Here is a 22,368-nt window from a genome sequence, read left to right on the forward strand (position 1 = left end):
AAACACAATGCGGTCTGTTCATGTGATGGAGTATCACTCAGCCTTAGAAAGGAAGGGAATCCCGACGTATGCCACAACCTGATGGACCTCAAGGATATTTTGCTGAGTGAAATAAGCCAGTCGCCAAAGGACAAATACGGCAGATTCCGCTTACCTGAGACCCCTCGAGTGGTCAAACCCACAGAGACAGAAAGTAGAACCGTGGGTGCCAGGGGCTGGGGGGTGACAGAGCGGGGAGTTCGTGCTTCATGGGGACAGAGCTCCAGTTTGGGAAGATGGAAAGTTCTGGAGATGATGGGGGCGAGTGATGGATGCTCAGCAATGTGGCTGTGCATAATGCCATGGAACTGTACGTTTAGATGGTTAAGATGGCGAATTGTAGGTTATGTGCATGTCACTGCAATTAGAAATGAGACCCGAGCCTCACGGATCCGTGTAGTATTCACACAGTTGCATCAGAGACACTGTCAAGGGACACCCACCCTGGCTGGGCAAGTGTAACTGGCTGCAGCTTTGGTTCAAGCCCAGGAGTGGGCAAGTAGGGGTGGAGAGGAGTGGCACCTACGTTTTCCACAGCAAGCATGTACACATTTTGTCATTATTATTATTATTAATTATTATTGAGATGGAGTCTTGCTCTGTCACCCAGGCTGGAGTGCAATGGCGCAATCTCAGCTCACTGCCACCTCCGCCTCCTGGGTTCTAGCGATTCTCCTGCCTCCGCCTCCCAAGTAGCTGGGATTACAGGTGCATGCCACCACACCCGACTAATTTTTGTAGTTTTAGTAGGAATGAGGTTTTGCCATGTTGGCCAGGCTGGTCACAAACTCCTGACTTCAGATGATCTGCCTGCCTTGGCCTCCCAAAGTGCTGGGATTACATGTGTGAGCCACCACACCCAGCACAGACTTCGTAATTTAAAAGGAGGAAGAAAATGATCTGACATCTGCGAGAGGAACGGCAGCCAGAAAGAGCCTACAGCCAAGGCGTGACACTCAGTGGAGACCCCACCACTGGGCAGGGCCCTCTTGGGGCAGGCTCCAGCAGCCCCCTGCCCACACCTGCTCCCTGCAGCCTCCTGGGCAGCGCTTTCCTCCTAAGGGCAGACATTCCCTCCCACAGACCTGGGGAGCCAGAGCCTGCATCTCCTGAGCTTGAGGCCAAGAGTAGCACCCATGTTCTCTTCCCAGCATCATCACACTTATTCCATCAATAGGGTGTGGGCCCCTGCGGTGTGCCAGTCCTGGACCAGGCACAGAGATGACACTGAGAGACAGCAGGGAGACGGCACCACCTCAGCAGTCCCACGTGGATCCTTTAAGGGGACGAGTGGCCTAGAGACACACATGGCCCACTGGACAGAGGCCGGTTGATGAGCAGCCGAGGCGAGGTTGTGAAGGAGGCCGCTTGTTCCCGAAGGCCTTCATGCCCCTTCCTAGCCCATTCCTGCCACACCCTGCCAAACGGGAAACTGACAATGGCCTCGGGTCCCGCCCATTTCAGAGGCCACCAGCAGATCACTGGAGGTCAGTGAGGGCCCCTGGAGGTGCCGGCCCCAGGGTTGACAGGCAGAGAATCCTGCAGCATAGGGGACGCTCCCCAGTCGGAGCCCACCTTAACCCTCCAGACTGTGGGACGGCAGTAAAACCACAATAGCTGGTGTCGGGAAAACAAAAGGAACAAGGTCCAAAGGGTCTTCTCCTTCCAGGGCCAGGTACCACAAAGGGGGTGGTCTAAGTAGGGGCCTTGAACTGAGACCCTGGTCACCCTCAGGGGTGCCCTGGTGGAGGATGGGCAGGGGTTGGTGGTGCCCAACATGCAGGGGTGGGCAGAGGTGGAGCAGCCAGCAGGGGAGGCTGGAAAGGAGGACCCGAGGATTGGCCATGAAAGCAAGAGGCGCATGGCAGCCCCGACGCAGGGGCGCTCGCAGAAGCCAGGAGGGGCGAGGGCCGTGAGGCTGGGCCCCCAGCTCTCACCACATACAAAGGTCAACTCAAAACAGATTAAAGACTTAAATGTGAGATTGGAAACTATAAAACTACAAGGAGAAAACATAGGAGAAACACTTTATCACATTGGTCTGGGCAAGAATTCGGGGGGTAAGACCTCAAAAGCACAGGTAATAAAAGCAAACATAGACAAATGGGATTCCACCAAACTAAAAAACTTCTGCACAGAAAGGAAGCAGTCAACACAGTGAAGGGAAAACCTATGGAATGGAAGAAAGTATTTGCAAGCCATACATCTGATAAGGGACTAATAACCAAAATCAATAAGGAACTCAACTCAACAGCAAAAATCAAATGATCCTATTTAAAAATGGCCAACATCACTAATCACCAGGGAAGTGCAAATCAAGCCAGAGTGAGACAGCACTGCACACCTGTGAGAATGGCTCGAACCAAACAAAAAAAAGATGGCAAGTGTTGGCGAGGATGAGGAGGAAAGCAAACCCTATACGCCACTGGTGGGGATGCTAACTGGCACAGCCATTACGGAAAACAGCAGGGAAGTTCCTCAAAAAATTAAGAATAGAACTTCCCTATGATCTAGCAACCCCACTACCGAGTACAGACCCCAAGGGAATGAAGTCCCTATGTCAAAGAGACACACTGAAAAGTCACAGTGCACCCATAGATAGGCACAAGGATTAGGAGTCAATTAACAATAAAAAAATTGAAAAGAAGTGTTGGCTCTGCCAGCCCCAGCTAAGTCAGATGGCCCATTGGACCTTGTATTGGTCCATTTTCACATTGCTATAAAGAACTACCTGAGACTGGGTAATTTATAAAGAAAAGAGGTGTCATTGGCTCGTGGTTCTGCAGGCTGTACAGGAAGCATGGCTAGGGAGGCCTCAGGAAGCTTTCAATCATGGCGGAGGGTGAACCCACACATGCCTAGTTGTTTACGGATTTTCTATGGCTGCTTTTGTGCTCCAACGACAAAGTTAAATAGTTACAACAGAGATGGCATGGCCCGCAGAGACGGAAATACTTACCAGCTGACCCTTCACAAAAACAGGCGGCCACAGAGCCATGTTCAGAGTCGTACCAGGCATGGCAGGGAGAGAGCCAGGGCTTTAGCGACCGACTTGGACTTTGACCCATGGTTGTTGCAGGCTGTTCCTGGGGTCGCTAACTCCCTGGCACTTCCAGTCTTCTTTGCACTCAGCAGAGGAGGCTAGGAATCTGCTGGAGGCCAGAGGAAGCTCTCAGTGCCCACATCAGGCAGCAAGTAGGTGCTAGGAGGTGTCAGTAGGATACCAACAGGCTGGTGACCCCTTTACCTCGGAGAGAGGCAATCCACACAAAACCCTTCCTCACTGCTCAGAGATGGCAGGTGCCAATGTTAGGCATGATTTCAGTTCTCAACCACGTTAGCCTCTTCCCATAAGACTTATGAAGAACAGCCCAACAGCATAGAACTCCATGGAAGGGGCTCAGCTGCGATATCACCACGCAAATACTCCAGGAAGGAAAACCGAGTCCAGGGCTGTGTGCTTTGCCAAGGGCCTCTCTCTCAGAAAATAGCAGTGATTAGCGATAAGGTAGCTAAGAATGCTGGTTTCATGCATTTTATTGCTAATGTGACTCCTGGAAGGAGGGCAGGCATGATGCTCACTTCCCCCTGAGTAGGTTAGGGTTTCTGTATCCTGTTTTGTGAGGCAGGATTAGGAGAATCGCTTCAGGACACAGGGCAGCGGTGCTGCCACCTCTGCATTCACTGTGAGTGCTCAGGGCTGTTCGTGCCAGAGAGACAGAATTCAACCAAATTGAAGGAGACAAGATGTCTCTTCCCAGGTTTCCCTAAATGGGTTGGCTTCAAATGGAGGAAAATGCTGAAAGAGGTTTTAAAAGAGCAATGCAGAATGAGATAGAAAGAATAGAAAAAGAAACCCCTAAGACAGTAGATCTCGTCGTGGAGTTGGAGCTGGACCAGGTGAAACAATGAGATCCAAGAGGGGCCTGTGCCACTGCCCCCTCTTTCCCGGGGGTCTCCATTTCTCTGTCCACCTCCCATGCCCTGGCCCTGGGGCTTGCCGACTTCCTGACTCCCCACCCCATCTCTCTAAGCTCCACCTTTGCACCCACCTGGCGTGCCCCAGCCCTGCACCTGGTGTGTTCAAAACTCATCAGCAAGTCAAAATGTCTGAATGCCCGAATACGTGTCTATTTGCAATTATATGCACATGCTGCAAAACACTATTAGGGACTATGTCCAGTTTTGAGATAAACATGCCCAGGAGTTCTAATATTTCCTCCTCAGCCCTCAGGGGCTCCTGGCCTCCTCCTGGCCTGCACCCTGCAACGCGCACACCCCACTCTGGAAACCTGAGGCCAGCAAGCGGCCCTGCCCACACCCGCTCTTCACACCACTTTCATGTATGGGGAGGGATCCGTTGCCAAGATGATTTCGAAAATCTTTTAGGCCTTTCTAAAGCATCGTCCCCAAAGCTTATCCCCCCCAAGAGCACCCAGCACGCTCGCCTTGGTCTGTCCCAGAGCACTGACAAGCTCATCTTGGTCTCTTCCAGAGGCACTGCTAGGGCCCGCAGCCTGGGTTATGCATTTGCATTTGAGCAGCAGCTTCCTGGAAACAATGCTTTAGGGTGAAAAGCAGGCCCTGGGTCTGGACAAAGAGAATGTATTTTGGGTGATGGGTATCTTTTGCTTCATCTCCAATCACCCAAACCCCAGGGGGTGCCTGCTGATGATGTGTGGAGTGGACATGGGGACTGACTCTGAGAAGGTTCTTGGAAAAGGCTCAACTGACACCTACCAGTGACACGACGGCCCCTGTGTGGAGACCCCTGACTCACACCTCCTCTGTCACCAGCCCCTCCACTCTCACGCCTCAGCCCCAGCCCATCCCCCTCTAGCAGCTCCCATGGGATGGGCCCTTTGTTCATACAGTCTCTGTGGGCTCCCAGCCCTGCCTTCCCCTCCACATCCTGTCCCCAGCCCCTGGCGCCCACACAGGACACCTGAAGCCACCACCCCTGTCCTGTCCCCCTCTTGGTCCCAAAACCAGGCGGGAAAAGCCAGCACCAGTAAGAGAGCCAGCCTCGAACTGCCCAGGCAGAGCTTGTTCAGTCCTGCCTGCAACCCAAGGAGCCAGCAGCCGTCCAGGAGAAGCACAGCATGTGCAGAGGCTAAGAGCAGAGGCCCCACCCAGACCCAGCTGAGGCCAGGAACAGCGGAGGCACTGGGGGCTCTGTCCCAGCCTTCAGAGCCTCTTCTTCCCATGTGCCCAGTCCCTGACACAGCGGGCCCTGTCCTCCTCACTGGCACCACCGATTCTCTCAAGGCTCTTACGTTGCCCACCGTAACCGACGTGACGGAGGCCGCCTGCTCTGCCTCTGTTCTCTGATCAGCTAAAAGCCACCCACGAATTCCTGCATCGAGAGGGCAAGCTTCAGCCAGGAGAACTGAGAGTGTTTTTTTAAACCAATTGTAACTAACTGGTGTCTTGTAATCAGCAGCGCGTGAGAGATGTTGTCCAAGGGTCAGGGACAGGGGCATGCCTTCCCCGGCTGCCAGCCTGAGCCATGACCCCAACCCACCCCAAGTGAGCTCAGAGAGGTGAAATGCCTGTCCAAGTTCATGGAACCAGGGCACAGCAGGGACAAGGCTGGAATCCAGGGGAGCCCAAAGCAGCTGCCCTCAAGGCTGGATGCAGGGCCTGGACTGCAGGTGCTGAGAAGGACCCCCCAAACGGATTCTCTTTGAGTACCCAGGAGCCGGGTAACAGGGAAAGGCGGTGGCCCAGCGGCCTGGCCCCCTTGGGGAAGGGTTTGCTGGGCTCTCTGGAAGCCCCTGGACCCCTGTGGCACTCCCCTTCATACACACTCACCTCCGCAGAACACCTCTGGGTCCCAGGCACTCCGGGCCAGTGCAGGCCCCAGCAGCAGGGCCAGCAGAGCCAGGGGCAGCAGCATGGGCCCCATGCCAGCTGACTGACTGTGCCGCCGCACACCAGCCTCCTCCCAGGCCCCTCACAGGCCCCTCCGTGAGTGCTGGGCGTGCAGCAGAGAAATGGCATACAAAGGTCCTCGGGCCGCGCCGCCCTAGATACCCGCCCTGCCCTGCGGTGCTGCACCTGGGCCCCTTCCCAGTGAGCCAGCTGCACCTGCACCACCCGGTTGGTCCCTGCCTGGTCCCCGCCCCCGCCCCCACCCCCACCCCTAAACCTGCCCTGTCTGCCCTTCCCTCGGTACCCAATCACCCCACCCCACGTCCCCACATCTGTCTAAGGTTCTCACACTTGTCTCAAGTTCCCACACCCTCATCCCCATCCCACCACCCTCACCTCCCTCCCCACCCCCACCCTGCCCTGCAGCGGCTGGTGCTGCACCTGGGCCCACTTCCAGGTGCCCAGCAGCCTCAGCCCAGCTGGTCAGCGCCCTGGGCCTACCCTCACCCCTAGTCCTCCATCCCGGCCCTCCTCCTTCACCCCTTCCCAATTCCACCCCATCCCTGGTCCGCACTCCATGGCCAGGTCCCCACACCTTGGTCCCCAGCCCTGTCCTATGATCTCTACTACCAACTGAGGTCCCCACACTCATGTCCCTGTCTCCAACCCCGCCCCTGTCCTGGCCCCACCCCCTGCAGCCCTCATCTGCCAGGGCCATTTTACCGCCCCTGTGCACCACAGTATGAGCCATGGAGCTCAGCCCTGGAACTCAAAGCCCAGAGGGCAAACCCTCCCCCTGCAGGTAAAGGTGTGAGGTCCCTGGGCCACTCTGGCTGGGGGGACATCATCCGGGGTTCTGAGAAGCTCCTGCTTTATCTTCCTGGGGACCTTCCCACCCCCATCCCACTCTCCTTCTCCTCTGTACCCTCCCATGGCCCCCCTTTCCCCACTTCATCCCCGCACACCCCATAAGCCTCTAAGTGGGAGGAGCTGATGCGTGTGCACTCTGACAGGACCCCGCCCTGAAAGCAGCGGCCCCTTCTCAGAGGAGCCGGGCACAAAAAGCAGCTGAGCACCAGGCGCCCCCCGGCCACCTCCCCTGGAGGAAGCCTCCACCGGGGTTAACACGGAGCCTGCACTGGTGACCTCCCTAGAGCACCCCACTGTGGACCCAGAGGGCCCTGCGGGGCACAGGTGGGTGGAGAGGGAAGGCTAAGTGTTTAGTGCAGGGAGGAAAACGCTGTTCTGAGTGATCGTCTCCACATTCACCTCGTCTGCATTGTCCATGGTGCTCTGTTTGCTTCTGAGCACTCGGTCCCTAAAATAATGCTGGCTCCATCGAAGATGACAACAGGGAGCGACATTTAGAAGAAAATGGGAGGTGAGGAAGGAGAGGGGCATGGGGAGAGAGGATGGGAGGAGGAAAGCTAGAAGGGAGGAAGGAGGGAAAAAGAGAGGAAGGAGGGAAGGAGGAAGGAAGGAGGGAGGAAGAGAGGGAAGGCAAGGGAGGGAAGACGCCCCAGGATCTCCTGGTAACCACTGTCCCATCATGGACTCTGCATCCCTCTGAGGACCCTGGCACCTTTTAGTGCAGAACAGCATCTGGGAACCAAGCTCGGGGTGCTCACTGCGTTCATTGCTGCGGGGGTGTCATGGCTCCCAGGCTCTCAGGGGACAGAAGGAGGAAATATCTGTATATATCCATGTAGACAGACATGCTCGCCCCTACACAAATGTGCATGTCTCGCTGACTGTTGCTGGGTCCATGTGTACATTTTAATGAACCTGTCAGTTGACACTGAGACCCCAGTCCCAGTCTTGCCACCTCCAGTTCTTTCTCATTTTCTCCCTTTCCCACATTAGTAGGCCCTTCTCTGACAGCAAGAAACCGGGCTCCTGTCTTCCTGGAAAGGTTTATTTGCTCCATTCTCTGCATATCTCCCCAGCGCCCGCCACTTCTTCATATCACTTGCTCCCCTCCCCAAGTTATGTCATTTACCAGGGCCCAAAGAATGGGCTCCATAAATAACAGCCTTGTGAGGTCTTTATGAACAGCTTGCTGTGTGCCAGGATCTGTGCCTTATGCAGGGATTCATCCTTAATTCACTCAATATCCCCAACCTGTAGGTAGGAAGCTGAGCCTAAGGAAGATGTAGTCATTCGCTCAAGTATGCTCGCTCGTGTGGTTAGCGACATCATTTTATTCTTAGCCAGGGCAGCAGTGTGCTCAGTTCCTGGTCACCTTGCTCCTAGGTGTGGCTAGGAGATGAAGCTCCAGCCAGTGAGATGTAAGCAGAGGTTGTTGGTGGGGCCTCTGAAAAGTTTGTTAAAAGTGGGAAGACTGGCCAGGAGTGGTGGCTCACACCTGTAATCCCAACACTTGAGGGAGGCCGAGGCAGGCGGATCACCTGAGGTCAGGAGTTCAAGACCAGCTGGCTAACATGGTGAAACCCTGTCTCTACTAAAAATACAACAATTAACCGGGTATGGTGGCAGGTGCCTGTAATCCCAGCTACTCAGGAGGCTGAGGTGGGAGAATCGCTTGAACCCAGGAGGTTGCAATGAGTCGAGATTGAGCCATTGCACTCCAGCCTGGGCAGCAAGAGCAAAACTCCATCTCAAAAATAAAGAAAACTGAGTAAGGATGTGAGCAAAAAGAATAGCAAAATTAAGAATTTGATAACACAAGGAGTGGTAGTGGGCTGCTGAAACATCAGTCTCATATCATTTGTGGGAGTGTAACTGGGTACTGCCTGCAGCGAGGGTAACCTGATAATAGTCAAATAATCATTTCAGTTCTAAGCACACGTCCTGAGTGACCCAGAGATTCCTCCTGCAGGAATTTAGTCCACACATACACTCACACACTCCTGCAGGAATTCACCCCACACATACACTCACGCACTCCTGCAGGAATTCACCCCACACATACACTCACACACTCCTGCAGGAATTCAGTCCACACATACACTCACACACTCCTGCAGGAATTCAGTCCACACATACACTCACACACTCCTGCAGGAATTCACCCCACACATACACTCACACACTCCTGCAGGAATTCAGTCCACACATACACTCACACACTCCTGCAGGAATTCACCCCACACATACACTCACACACTCCTGCAGGAATTCACCCCACACATACACTCACACACTCCTGCAGGAATTCACCCCACACATACACTCACACACTCCTGCAGGAATTCACCCCACACATACACTCACACACTCCTGCAGGAATTCACCCCACACATACACTCACACACTCCTGCAGGAATTCAGTCCACACATACACTCACACACTCCTGCAGGAATTCAGTCCACACATACACTCACACACTCCTGCAGGAATTCACCCCACACATACACTCACACACTCCTGCAGGAATTCACCCCACACATACACTCACACACTCCTGCAGGAATTCAGTCCACACATACACTCACACACTCCTGCAGGAATTCACCCCACACATACACTCACACACTCCTGCAGGAATTCACCCCACACATACACTCACACACTCCTGCAGGAATTCACCCCACACATACACTCACACACTCCTGCAGGAATTCACCCCACACATACATTCACACACTCCTGCAGGAATTCACCCCACACATACACTCACACACTCCTGCAGGAATTCACCCCACACATACATTCACACACTCCTGCAGGAATTCACCCCACACATACACTCACACACTCCTGCAGGAATTGAGTCCACACATACACTCACACACTCCTGCAGGAATTCAGTCCACACATACATTCACACACTCCTGCAGGAATTCACCCCACACATACACTCACACACTCCTGCAGGAATTCACCCCACACATACATTCACACACTCCTGCAGGAATTCACTCCACACATACATTCACACACTCCTGCAGGAATTCACCCCACACATACACTCACACACTCCTGCAGGAATTCAGTCCACACATACACTCACACACTCCTGCAGGAATTCACCCCACACATACACTCACACACTCCTGCAGGAATTCACCCCACACATACACTCACACACTCCTGCAGGAATTCACCCCACACATACATTCACACACTCCTGCAGGAATTCACCCCACACATACATTCACACACTCCTGCAGGAATTCACCCCACACATACACTCACACACTCCTGCAGGAATTGAGTCCACACATACACTCACACACTCCTGCAGGAATTGAGTCCACACATACACTCACACACTCCTGCAGGAATTCAGTCCACACATACACTCACACACTCCTGCAGGAATTCACCCCACACATACACTCACACACTCCTGCAGGAATTCACCCCACACATACACTCACACACTCCTGCAGGAATTCACCCCACACATACACTCACACACTCCTGCAGGAATTCACCCCACACATACACTCACACACTGCTGCAGGAATTCACCCCACACATACATTCACACACTCCTGCAGGAATTCACCCCACACATACACTCACACACTCCTGCAGGAATTCACCCCACACATACACTCACACACTCCTGCAGGAATTCAGTCCACACATACACTCACACACTCCTGCAGGAATTCACTCCACATACACTCACACACTCCTGCAGGAATTCACCCCAAACATACACTCGCACACTCCTGCAGGAATTCACCCCACACATACACTCACACACTCCTGCAGGAATTCACCCCACACATACACTCACACACTCCTGCAGGAATTCACCCCACACATACACTCACACACTCCTGCAGGACTTCACCCCACACATACACTCACACACTCCTGCAGGAATTCACCCCAAACATACACTCGCACACTCCTGCAGGAATTCACCCCACACATACACTCACACACTCCTGCAGGAATTCACCATACACATACACTCACACACTCCTGCAGGAATTCACCCCACACATACACTCACACACTCCTGCAGGAATTCACCCCACACATACACTCACACACTCCTGCAGGAATTCACCCCAAACATACACTCACACACTCCTGCAGGAATTCACCCCACACATACACTCACACACTCCTGCAGGAATTCACCCCACACATACACTCACACACTCCTGCAGGAATTCACCCCACACATACACTCACACACTCCTGCAGGAATTCACCCCACACATACACTCACACACTCCTGCAGGAATTCACCCCACACATACACTCACACACTCCTGCAGGAATTCACCCCACACATACACTCACACACTCCTGCAGGAATTCACCCCACACATACACTCACACACTCCTGCAGGAATTCACCCCACACATACACTCGCACACTCCTGCAGGAATTCACCCCACACATACACTCACACACTCCTGCAGGAATTCACCCCACACATACACTCACACACTCCTGCAGGAATTCACCCCACACATACACTCACACACTCCTGCAGGAATTCACCCCACACATACACTCACACACTCCTGCAGGAATTCACCCCACATACACTCACACACTCCTGCAGGAATTCACCCCACACATACACTCACACACTCCTGCAGGAATTCACCCCACACATACACTCACACACTCCTGCAGGAATTCACCCCACACATACACTCACACACTCCTGCAGGAATTCACTCCACACATACACTCGCGCACTCCTGCAGGAATTGAGTCCACACATACACTCACACAGGTGCACAATGGTTCATGTCTGAAGTTATTCATTGCAGCATTGTTTGAAATAGCCAGAGATAAAAAACAATCTGCCCTCAGTAGGAAACGTGTTAAAGTGTGGTGCAATGAACTACTGCGTCAGGGAAAAGAAAGAGAAATTTCTTTTTGTTTTTTGAGACAGAGTCTTGTTCTGTCACCCAGGCTGGAATGCAGTGGCGCAATCTCAGCTCACTGCAAGCTCCGCCTCCCGGGTTCACACCATTCTCCTGCCTCAGCCTCCTGAGTAGCTGGGACTACAGCCACCTGCCACCTTGCCCAGCTAATTTTTCTTTGTATTTTTAGTAGAGACAGGGTTTCACCGTGTTAGCCAGGATGGTCTCGATCTCCTGACCTCGTGATCCGCCCGCCTCAGCCTCCCAAAGTGCTGGGATTACAGGCGTGAGCCACCGTGCCCGGCCGGGAAATTTCTTTATGGAATGCTATGGGATAATCTCCAAAACGTATTTTTAAGTTAAAAAAAAAAACAAAAAGATTCCAAACAGTGTGTATATAGCAGGTCCTTGACTTGTGATGGTTTGACTTGTAATTTTTTGACTTTATGAGGGTGTGAAAGTGACAGGCAGTCTATAAAAACCATACTTCAAATTTTGAGATTTGATCTTTCCCAGGCTAGTATATGCATCACGAACTCTCTCAAACCTGGGCAGGGGGAGCCGCAGCCCCCAGTCAGCTCTGAGACCACAAGGGTGAGCAACCTGCCCTCTGCAGTGGGCTGCGCTGCCCAGTGATGCTGCCAGCTATGGGCTGATGTGAGTGTTCTGAGCAGGGTTAAGGTGGGCGAGGCTCAGCTGCGATGTTCCCTTGGTTGGGTGTATTAAATGCATTTTGACTTAAAATACTTCCAACTTATGATGGGTTTATTGGGATGTGATGTCACCCTAAGTTAAGGAGCAACTGTAATGTAATATGCTACTCTTTGAGTAAAATAAAATATTTCTGGAAGGATACCAAGATCAGTCTCCTCTGGGTAGAAAAACTGAGTGGCTGAGGACCCTTGGATAATACAAAATCTGGCCTGTGTCCCTGGTTCCTGGGTGGCAGACTGTAAGTCCTGGGAACCTCCCAAGTGGTTAAACTGTCCTCATTATTCACATTACTCAGGGTGGGCCCTGGTAGCTTATACTAATGAGGTGAGCCAGCATGGCCCCTGGATACCTGCCGAATGGGAGGTGGCCACTAGCAAACCCAATCATGTGATTAGAGGGCTAGGACTTTGGGCCCAGGGCTATCGGCCCAAACTGCTGACCTCTGGGAGGCGGTGGAGGAGCTGCAGACTGAGTTTTCCCCAGCTTGGCCGATCACTCAACCAGTCGTGTTTATGGAATGAGGTGCCAGTAAAAGCTCTGACGCTGAGGCTCCGTGGAGGGTCCAGATGTGCCTGGAAGGTGACATGTGCTGATGCACAGGGCAGGACATGGAAGCTCTGCATTCAGGACCCAACCAGCCCTCACCCCACGTGTCTCTTCATTTGGCTGGGCTGATGTGTGTTCTTTATTAAGAAAATGGGATTGTGGCCAGGCACGGCGGCTCATGCCTGTAATCCCAGCACTTTGGGAGGCCGAGGCATGTGGATCACCTGAGGTCAGGAGTTCAAGAGCGGCCTGGCCAACATAGTGAAACCCTATCTCTACAAAAATACAAAAATTAGCTGGGCATGACAGCGGGTACCTGTAATCCCAGCTCCTCAGGAGGCTGAGGTGGGAGAATCGCTTGAACCCAGGAGGCAGAGGTTGCAGTGAGCCAAGATCATGCCACTGCACTCTAGCCTGGGCAACAAAGCGAGATCCAAGTGTAACACTTTCGTAGGCTCTGGGAGTGTTCCAGTAAATTATAAAACCTGAGGTCATCAGGGGAGGCCCTGGATTTGTAGCAAGTTGGTCAGAGGTGCGGGTGGCCCGGGGACTTCACTTGGGGGTGGCATCTGAAGCGAGGGCCATCTTGTTGGGACCCTACCCTTAACCGATTTATGCCAGAGGTCGCAAATTTTTTTGTGTGAAAAATCAGATCTTGGCAATGACCTTGAGCAGTAGGGTATAAGTAAGTCCCACAAGCTTAGTGTTCCACTAATGGAACACTAGGCATAAGTGGGTGAAACCTGTGGGGTCTGATGCTAACTGGGTGGCAGTTTCAAAGTGGAAACAAAAAAAAGGGAAATGAATTTTTGCTATAGACATTTTGTACCTTTTTTTGAGTATATTTCCTATTTACAAACGAATATAAAATAAAAAGAAAGATATTTTAACTCTAGGAAAAACAAACAGTTTTAGATGAAAGCCACGGTGCAAACATGAAGCCGACTAAAATGTGGCCTGATTTTGAGCTACCGACGGAGCTAAGAAAAAAGACTTTCTTCCCGCGGACAGGGAGCCCTCTCCTTCAAGAGGGGAGTCTAAAGCTTCCCGCCTGCTTCATGTGCTTCAGAAGCTCTAGCTTTCATTCTCCGTTCGATTTTACCAATCAGCCCTGAGCAAACAGACCTCCGACCCTTGAAGTCAGGAACACTTACTTGGAGTTTCTCCGGACAAGGCACAGGTGGCCGGGGCCAAGCTGCCCAGGTGAGGAAATTCTGGAGGACTCACGCCTTAGGTGCATTTGATTTCACCACCGCAAGAAAAGCCTCCTCACGTGCACCGCACGGGCTTGCAGAAAGCAGCCCCAGTCCAGAGTAAGGCGTTCGGACAAGCGCGCTCTGCTCTGTCCCTGGACACTCCCTCTTCCTGATATCCTTGCAGCAATGTGGTTGGGGTTTTTTTCTTTCTCTTTGCATCCTCATTTCTCCTCTGGGCTTTTCTGTTGCACAAAACAGAAAAGAAAGAGAAGAAAAACACTTTGGCAGATTGTTTTATTCTGTGGCCAAAGGAAATCAGAGAGGACTAAGTGGAAGGAGCTGAGCGACTCCAGCCCGCTCATTCGGTGTACAGAGCAGCTTAGCAACAAGGCGTGGACTGCTGCGCTGCGCTTGCATTCTACAAAAAACTCCCCAGTTCACTGGGGTCAGCCTGGGCGGGCACTCCAAGTCCATGGCCTGTGTCAAGTGAGTTGCACAGTTGACGCTACCTGGAGGCACTGGTGTCACCTTGGGTGTAGCATTGGTGTCACTCTTCCCCATCTGCTGGCCCAGACTTTTAGGCCTGCGCTGTCCCCTGGTTGTCTGTGGTCCTCCCCAGAGACAGGCTCAGTCCTGCCCAGCGCTGTGGAGTGCCCACCCTGGTGGCCGTTCCAAGCTTCAGCCCCCTGGGCAGGTCCAGGCTGAGACACCACAGGAAGGCCAGGGGAACCTCTGTACTGCCCGGACAGACCCCATCCCAGCACCAGACAGACCCCATCCCAGCATCCACTGAGGCCCCTGAACGGTTCCTTAGAGACTCTGGCTGCTGCTTCCTCTGCTTGGGGCAGCATGACAAGGCTCTGCAGGGCTGAGGAGGGGCGGGGTCCTCAGAATGACAGGTGCACCCAAGCCACACCATGCGGCACTGTGGGTGGCCTGTCCCCCTTCTTAGCCAATCCTTTACCTGAGCATTAGCGCAGCATTGTTTGGCCGGGATGAGCGTCGAGTTTAAATAGCCATGGTCCCTTCTGTCTGCCGATAGTGACTCCAGGGCCTGGTGGGGCCGGGCAGGGCACCCAGCTCTGAGGAAAACGCTGGCCTGTCCCCTTGACATCCCTCCTCTCAACCCCACCTGCCAGCAAGACAAGCATAAGCCCCAGTCCCCGACGAGGCTGGTCCGATGCCTCTGACCTGTTCCCGGCCTGCAGTGAGGACGGAGGGAGGAGCAGCACGTGGCTCTGACCTGTTCCCGGGCTGCAGTGAGGATGGAGGGAGGAGCAGCACCTGGCTCCGACCGCCTGGCCACACAGGCCTGCCTACTCCTGTTAGGGACCAACTGGGTCCGTGACTTAGCCCCTCTGAGACTCAGTTTCCCCAATCTGTAAAACAGGATGTGAAGGTGAACTTTCGGTGATGACTGGGGAAGGCAGGCCTGGGTAGCTGGTGAGGCCTCAGGTCTGGGTGTGTCTGGAGGGCGTTTCCGGGAAAGACTGGCATTGGAATCAGCGACTGAGGAAGGATGCTCAGCCCCCAGCCTGGGCCAGTGCCACCCAGCCACTGCGGGCCCACTGCACACAAGGCCAAGCGCAGGCATATTGCTCCCGTTCGCTCTCCTGGGCTTTCACACTCCAGGCTCTCTGGCTCTTGGGCTCTGGGATCCCCACCAGCAGCCCTCCGGGTTCTCAGGCCTTCGGCCTTGGACTGAGAATCATACCGTCAGCTTCCCTGGGTCTGAAGCCTTCAGACATGGCCTGAACTGTGCCATGGGCTTCCCTGGGTCTCCAGCATGCAGATGGCTGGTCTGGGGACTCCTCAGCCTCACAATTCCCCTAGGAACCCCCTCATATATCTCCATCTATCTACAGAGCTATCTGTGGAGTCACATAACTAAACCCCTGTCTATCTACATAGATACCTAAATCCCTGTCTATCTAAATAGATATCCAAATCCCTGTCTATCTAAATAGATATCTATGTATCCACAGAACGAAATCCCTGTCTATCTACATAGATAGCTAAACCCCTGTCTATCTACATAGATATCTAAATCCGTCTATCTAAATAGATATCTACGTATCCACAGAATGACATCCCTGTCTATCTACATAGATATCTATGTATCCGTGGAAAAAAATCCCTATCTATCCACATAGATATCTATATATCCATGGAATGAAATCCCTGTCTATCTACATAAATATCTATGTATCCACAGAATGAAATCCCTGTCTATCTACGTAGCTATCTATGTATCCACGGAACGAAATCTCTGTCTATCTACGTAGATATCTATGTATCCATGGAATGAAACCCCTGTCTATCTACATAAATATCTATGCATCCATGGAATGAAACCCCTGTCTATCTACATAGATATCGATGTATGCATGGAATGAAACCCCTGTCTATCTACATAGATATCTATATATACATGGAATGAAACCCCTGTCTATCTGTGTAGCTATCTATGTATCCATATGTCTACATCTCTGTCTCCATCCATCCATCCTGTTGGTTCTGTCTCTGGAGAACCATGACTAATATACAAGGATGAGAATAGCCTCTGTCTGGCCATGCACAGTGGCTCACGCCTGTCATCTCAGCACTTGGGGAGGCCCAGGCAGGTGAATCACCTGATGCTGGGAGTTTGAGACCAGCCTGGCTAACATGGGGAAACCCTGTTTCTACTAAAAGTACAAAAATTAACTGGGTGTCGTGGTGCACACCTGTAATCCCAGCTACTTGGAAGGCTGAGACAGAAGAATTGCTTGAACCTGGGGTTGCAGTGAGCTGAGATCATGCCACTGTACTCCAACTTGGGCGACAGAGCGAGATTCTTTCTCAAAAAAAAAAAAAAAAAAAAAAAATAGGTTCTGTCTTCTGGGGCTGCTGTAGGGGTTCTCACGTGTTGCAGGTAGTAGCATCCTTGGTACAGTCCTTGGCCCAGCATAAATGTTCTGTGAATCTCATGATGCTTACAGCGATGGTTCGATGCACGGTGTGGTGACTGTTCATGCAGCAGACTACACGGGACCCCGAGCTTGCCTGGGGATGGTGGGGCCTCTGCTGAATGGCAAAAGTGGGCGGAGGAAAGAGCAGTAGCCTCTGAAAGGCGATTTGAAGAGGAGAGAGACCGAGGAGGCCAGGGCAGAACAGGGCCAGGAAGTAAGGTGGTGGCCAAGAGGCGCCCGTCAGTCCCATGACAAGGCCTGGTGTAGGGGGCTCTGTGGAGAGCCCCCATCCACTGCCATTCTCGACTATGCTTGTGGAGCTGGGTGGCGCGTGATGACTTTGCCAAGCTCCATGACATGGAGCTTCAGCCTCTGCAGCAGAGCAGGTGGTAGAGTGCGAAGGGACCCTGTGCTCTCTGCATTTTCCCTTTCCCAAGTTCCAAGTAGAGAGCCAGGCCCAGTGCACCTTCCTCCCAGGGATGCTTGGGATGCAGCCCAAGGGGACTCCTGTGTCAATCAGGTTATGTGGCAGGCTGGGGACTCTGGGGAAGCCCTGAGCCTCTGCAGCACGGAGAGGAAGAGACTGGAAGGCTGATTCCCAGGATGGTGAGGGGCCTGCAGTCTGTGCTCCCATCCCAGCAAAGCCTCAGACACCCAAACTCCCATGGAGATGACTCCTCCAGGCAGACCTGGGGCTCCTGCACCTGCTTGGAAAGAGTCACTGGGACCAGCTGCCTTCCAGGGTCGAGAACAGGAACGCAGGCACGGAGAAAGTTTAATAAATGTGTCAAACAAGTGCACTGCTCACGTACTCAAGTTCCTGAATATAAAGCCAGTCTCTAGCCCTTCCAAAGAGGCCCAGGCACATGGCGATGACATTTACAGTCATCATCATGGTTATTCTATGCATGTGGTTTCATGGGGTGGAATATCTGGCATTAGAAGACTAAGATTCAAGACTCATTTCCACCCGTGTGGAGGCTGTGTGGCCAAGGATAAGTCACCAGGTCTCTACTGTCCTCCATTTGCTCACCTGTCAGTGGATTAACAACGCTTTCCCTCTGCAGGGTGGTGCAAGGGGTACTTAGGATCCTGTTCCAAAACCACTGTGTAACACAGAGACCCACACACAGACACAAGCCAGGGTCCTCTCTCCACCAGTTGACAGCCCAGGACCACACCTGCCCTCTGCAGTCATTTTCCTGGGGTTGTACCTGCTCACATTCTGCTGTGCATGTAGTCACAGGGAACAGGCTAAATGAAAGCCTCTTTCATTCAACCTGAGTTGTCATTCAACCCAAGGAAAGACTCCAGCAAGCTTGTCTGGAGGCATATTAGAGCCCATGACCCCAAACAGTTGGCCTGAATACTGGGCAATATGAAAATCCCTGGGCGTCATTCTGGCCAGACGTCCAGGAGCTGGTGAGGATAAAAATGCTAAGTTGGGGAGAGAGATGGGTCCCTCCTGGGGAACCGCAGAGCTGCCTTCTGCTAACTGCACCCCCGGGCACCCGCCTATTGTTCTGGGAGGGGGCTCAGGAAGGAAAGTCTGCTTTTCTGTACTGCGTAAGTAACTTTCAAGGTCAGGATAACCTGACTGCACTCACCGAGACTTTAGAACAATGACCACTGTCTGGCACATCCCAGGATGAGGCTGTTTATCCCGAGGCTTGTTGCATTTCCGACAGATATTGATCACACCCCTTCTCCATGCTGGGTGCTGGGGATGTGGGGATGAAAAAGCACAGCTCACACTCCTCCAATCACCCGCCAACCCGAGAGTGAGTTCCAGCGTGCTGGCACCTGCAGAGCCTGACATCCTGATGCAACCTGTGGGTGGGAGGAGGCCACACAGAGGGAGGGTCAGAAATTCCAAAGCAAAGAATCTAATGCCTCAGCTTCCCAGGGCAGGAGTCACAGCTTTCCGGCAGCAACAAGAAGCAAGAGCAGCGGTGGGTGATGGACACGCCAGCGGCACCTGGCCAGAGTCCACAACCACTTGCAACCTCAGAGCTGGCCCCTGAAAGCCATCAAGACAGTGCAGCCAGAGCCTCAGATTCTCAGGCCAAACCAGTCTCAATGCTGGGCAGCCTTTTCCATGTGAAATTGCTAGATCCCATCTTATAATGGATACCATAAATTTGTATTAACATGGCATCTCACATTTAAGGAGTTTTTGAGGCAAGGTAGTGTTGAAAGTTTACCCTCCAGGCAAAAAAGAATGAATAAGAAGAGAAAAAGCCAATAACCTCACCCCTCTGAGGTTTAAAGCACCGGCTCGTTTACTGGGATATATATTTTTCTTTCATTGAATTGTTTTGTCTCTTTTACTTAGATTGAAAACCTCGTGGGCAGGGATCACGTGGCCCTTTTGCCCCCGAGCGTAACCAACAATAATCACTCGCTTTAAATAAATGCGTGTAAGAGTGAAGGCCTGTATGTCTAGTAGCTACGCCAACGTCTGTGCAAGTGCAGAGAAACACTGCGGCCTCCCCTCTGTTCCGTGTTGCTTTCCCTGTGCAGACAAGAAGTGAGCCCCTTTTCCTGAGGGGGTCCTTGGGTGCCAGGGCCAGCCAAGAAGAGTGTGGGGAGGTCTCACCACCCCCTATTTGCACAGGTGACTGCCAGGCTTGGAGGGGGCCCATGGAATAGCAAAGCCCTGGAGAATGAATTCAGCTGAGAAGGTGAAGGAGTGATCTTCCCCTTTTGGCATAAGGAGGGACAGGGCAGGAAAGGGGCACCTGCAGAGGACAGGTGTAGAAAAGGCTACACTGCAGGGAAGGTTTCTATGAGGGTCTGAATGTTTGTATCCCCCCAAAATCCACATGGTGAAACTTAAGCCCAAATGTGATGGTATTACGAAGTGGGGCCTTTGGGAGGTGGTTACTCGTGAGGTCAAAGCACTAATGGAATTAGTGCCCTTATAAAAGAGGCCCAAGAGAATATATTCACCCCTTCCACCATGTGAGAGCACATCAAAGATGCTCTTTATGAGAAACAGACCCTCATCAGATGCTGAAGCTTCGTGGATCTTGATCTTGGACTTCCCAGTCTCTAGAACGGTGAGATTAAGTATCTATTGTTTTTAAGTTACCCAATCTAAGGTATGTTGTTATAGCAGCCTGAAGAGACTAAGAAAGAAATTGGTACCAGGAGTGGGGATGTTGCTATAACAAATACCTAAATATGTGGAAGCTTCTTTGGAGCTAGGTAATGGGTAGAGGCTGGAAGAGTTTGGAGGTGCATGCTAGGAAAAGCCTACATTGCTGTGAACAGAACAGCAAGCACAATTCAGGTATGGGCACAGAAGAAGAAGAGAGCCTCTGAGAAAACCTCAATCTTCCTCAAGATTGATAAGAGGTCAGAAAGAGAATGTTGGTAGAAATACGGCCAGTAAAGGCCATTTTGCTGCAGTTTCAGAAGGAGGTGAGGAACATGTTATTGGAAACTGGAGGACAGGCCATCTTTGCTATGAAGTGGCAAAGAACTTGGCAGAATTGTGTTCATTCCTAGTGCTTTGTGGAAGGATGGATTTGTGAACAATGAAATAAGGTATCAGCAGAAGAAATAACTAAGCAAATTGTTGAGGGCACAGCCTGGCTTCTCTTGACTGCTTATAGCAAAATGAAAGAAGAGAGAAACGAATTAAAGATGAAATTTATAATCAAAAGGGAAGAGAACCTAAAGATTTGGAAAATTCTCGGCCTGGCCACATACAGAGCAAAAAAGCATGTTTAGGAGAAAAATCAAGGGTGTAGCCAAGCGGCTGCTGATGAGGAGATTGGTGTGGAGAAAAGGAAGCTGGATGCTGCTCATCAGGACAGTGGAAGAGTGACCCCAAGAACTTCTGAGCTCCTCAGGGCTGCTCTGCCTGGCACAGGTCCAGAGTGCTAGGGCCTTGGCGATAGAATGATTTCAAGGCTCTGCTGCCCATGTTCCAATGCAGTGCTACTTGGCCACCCCACCCGGGCTCAAGCCCACCTAGGCTTAAGCAGGCCCAGGTGCAGCTCAGCCCACCCCTCTGGAAGTCACAAGCAGTAAACTCTGGCAGTATCCATGCAGTGCCCTCTCCATAGGAGCTGTGGTGACATGGCTCCCTCCATCCAGATTTCACAGGATGGCCTGGAGAGCCCCAGCACCCAGGGAGAGAGCTGACACAGAGGTGGGGCCACCTCAGAGAGTTCCCACCAGGACAATGTCCAGTGGAGTTCTGAGGGCAGGAGTGCCCACAAGACTCCGGTAGAGTAGAGCCAGCAGCAGTGTGCAGCCCCAGCCTGGGAGGGCATGGAGCTCCAACCAGGGAGAGCTTCAGGAGTTACCATAGACCACCACCCTCCCCGACCCCTCCATTCAACCACTGAATCTCTCAACTCGTGTCCTCTTCCAACTCACGTCCTCTTCACCCCCATCCTCCTCCCTCTTCTGGATGACCACAGGCCTGTTTTCCAGGCTCCTCTCCCCACTCCAGGCTCTCCACAACATTCTCCACAGTCCTGCTGCTAAAAACCAACCCAACTGTGACCCAAAGACCCAAATGCCCAAGTTCTACCAAGTTCCACCAAGGGTTCCCACATTACCTTGAGGATAAGGGAGATTCTTATGGAGAGAAGGAAGCCAGACCAAGGGTTCCCACATTACCCTGAGGATAAGGGATATTCGTATGGAGAGAAGGAAGCCGGATGCTACCCATGAAGCCAGTGGAAGAGTGACCCCAAGGGTTATCCTCTGCATTGGCATAAAAGCCCTGCACGAGGGGCCCCTGGCTGTGACACGGCAGCACCATCCTCTGGGCACCTTGCTCAGAGTTCCGTACATGCACTGCACCTCTGTGCACAGGCTGCCCCTCAGTCTGAAAGGTTGAGCCACCCTCCCAGCGGTTCCTAGTCCTTCAAGACTTAGTCAAGGTTAGCTCCTCCAGGAAGACTTCCCAGTGCACTGTCCTGCCCCTCCGTGTGAGTCTGAGCCTGGTTCCAGCACCTCCAGCCTCCATCAGAACCCCCCACCCACCAATCCTCCAGAGAGGGGCTCCCTGGGCTGGGCTGGGCACCACTCTCCCTGGACTTGGCACTGGACATAACTTCCAGTGTGGGACACAGTGGACACCCAGTAGAAAGTGTTTCTGACACATCAATAACAGACTGATGTGAAGCAAGTCACAATGACCCCAGGACTCCACATTTCCACCAAGTGAGGGGATATTACTCAGTGAGCTACAAGACCACTCCCAGCCCTGCTATTG

The 22,368-nt window shown here is 52.5% G+C and overlaps 1 protein-coding gene across 1 annotated transcript in view; it reads right to left on the reverse strand.

The window, feature by feature from the left end:
• CNPY1 (canopy FGF signaling regulator 1) overlaps positions 1-22,368 on the reverse strand; it is a 146,516-nt gene that overhangs the window by 72,909 nt on the left and 51,239 nt on the right. Inside the window, exons 2-3 of the mRNA XM_063642381.1 lie at positions 18,737-18,959; positions 14,137-14,420 (exon numbers count right to left, since the gene is read on the reverse strand). The gene's annotated coding sequence lies outside the window, so the exon portion shown is untranslated. The remainder of the gene's footprint in view (positions 1-14,136; positions 14,421-18,736; positions 18,960-22,368) is intronic.

Source organism: Symphalangus syndactylus, chromosome 6 (assembly GCF_028878055.3).
Source record: "Symphalangus syndactylus isolate Jambi chromosome 6, NHGRI_mSymSyn1-v2.1_pri, whole genome shotgun sequence".
Taxonomy (NCBI): Eukaryota; Metazoa; Chordata; class Mammalia; order Primates; family Hylobatidae; genus Symphalangus; species Symphalangus syndactylus.